At 41.4% G+C, this 1830-nt stretch overlaps 1 long non-coding RNA gene across 1 annotated transcript in view; it reads right to left on the bottom strand.

Moving 5' to 3' along the window:
- LOC118477893 overlaps positions 1 to 1294 on the bottom strand; it is an 18387-nt gene extending 17093 nt beyond the window's left edge. The window contains exon 1 of the long non-coding RNA XR_004858680.1: positions 1101 to 1294. This is a non-coding gene — a long non-coding RNA (uncharacterized LOC118477893). The remainder of the gene's footprint in view (positions 1 to 1100) is intronic.
- Between the last annotated feature and the right edge of the window lie 536 nt (positions 1295 to 1830).

Genomic DNA, 1830 nt, shown 5'->3' with positions numbered 1-1830 from the left:
GACACGAAGACCAGACGTGTATTGAGCCGGTGTGAGGAGACAAATCGCTACCCTGGAGTTGCAAAGTTCTATTTGCTCAGTACCTAGTTTTGAGAGATTTGGGCGTAAAAAAATTGTTTTGAATTCCTCAACACGTCAAGCTTGTTGGAATGCAATTCTATGAATATTTTGAGAACGACTCCGAATAATCTTACGGTTTTGATAGAGCAGATAGAACATTTGGTTTCTGACCTCATGGTCTTAGTAACTCAAAACGGCCGAAAATGTCAGATAGAGCTTTGTGGTTTTGAGGAAGATTTAGTGAAATAACGAGCGATGCTGGAGGATCGAGCCCAGAGGCGGCCAAATGACGAATTAAACACATCGGCGCGATTGAAGCTGGAGAGGTCATTTACATGATAATGTGATATAGAGTGAGCGATTCTAGACGGATCAATGAGGGTTTATGTTGCCTAAGTACAGGGTAATCGTTTGCTAACCACTCACATTTATACACTAAAAGGCTTGCAAAAGAAAAAAGCGGGTGATGAATAGAAAAGAATTGCTCCCAAAAAAAATACGGAAAAGAATCTAAAGTGCACGTTAAAAAATAGTGCGTGTACTATAAGCGATGCACACTATACGGAAGAATGAAAGAAAGAATGAAATAAAGATCGAAGGAAGAGAAAATAAGAAATGAAAGAAAGAAAGAATAAATGAAAAAAAGAAGTGAAAAGAGAAAGAAAACTATATAGAGTGAAAGAAAAAAAAAGAGAAACAAATAAGTAAAAAGAGTAGATCTAGAGCGGAAAAAGGAGGGAACCAGGAAAAAAGGGGAAAAAAACAATTAAAAGGCAACCAAGAAAAAGAGATAGTCCACATAGAAAGACAAAAGGAAGAAAAGAATGTGATGGAGGGGGGGGGGCGCAATTGTAATTGTAACAATGTAATTGTGATTATAGAATTCTAAATTCACCGCCATTTGAGCGAAGGGCAATAGAACGATTTTTTAATATGGAAGAAAAAAATAAAGAAAGAAAAGAGGAACCAAAAGAAGGAACTAAACAGAAAGAAAAAAAAACCTATAATTATTTATCATTATTATTTGTCGTGCACCTTACCTGTGGGAGAGCTATGAGGAATGTGACCGTAAGCCTGTACGTGTCGGTCTCAGCCGAGTGCCAGAAAGACAGACAGCAGTAACACCTACAGATCTATCTCAAAGCCACAGCTCCTACTTCTTTAACACACACACAAGCGAATGCCAGAGTGGAGACAGACAGCAGTAACACCTATAGATCTATATATACAAAGTAAATCCCTCAACCCTGACTTCTGTTACACACAAGCCAGAGAGTCGGTGTTAAGGTCACCAGTCACAGTTACAGCACCGCGGTGCCAGCCGCCACAAACTAGAGGTGGGCAAAATCTGGATAAAATATGATAAGGATAACCGGATACTTCTCAATAAAACATTATCCGACTTTAGACTCTTAACTCTCTTTACTGACCCGTATGCCGAAGTGGGTGCAGTCCCATTTGTTGAAGTAGTGCTAACTCGTTTGTCGAAGTGGTTCTAATCCATTTGCCGAAGCGTTCATATAATTTCATTAGCCGAAAAGGTGCACTAACATTATTGTCCGGATTTTGCTAAAGCGACTCATTGCCAAGCCCTACCACAAATCCAGAGTCCGTGAAGGACCGTTGGCCGCACACCAGGGACCAGAGACACTATACAACTGCCTGCCTGGCACCAGCAGACGTGGACGGGGGGAGTTCCCGCCCGCGCTGGGTTTGATCAGACGATTGGGGGAAGAGAAGGAGGAGGAGGAGGAGGAAGTGGAGGAGGAG

This window comes from Aplysia californica, unplaced genomic scaffold, assembly GCF_000002075.1.
Source record: "Aplysia californica isolate F4 #8 unplaced genomic scaffold, AplCal3.0 scaffold00278, whole genome shotgun sequence".
NCBI classification, from domain to species: Eukaryota; Metazoa; Mollusca; class Gastropoda; order Aplysiida; family Aplysiidae; genus Aplysia; species Aplysia californica.
This window is presented reverse-complemented; position numbering and strand designations above follow the sequence as displayed.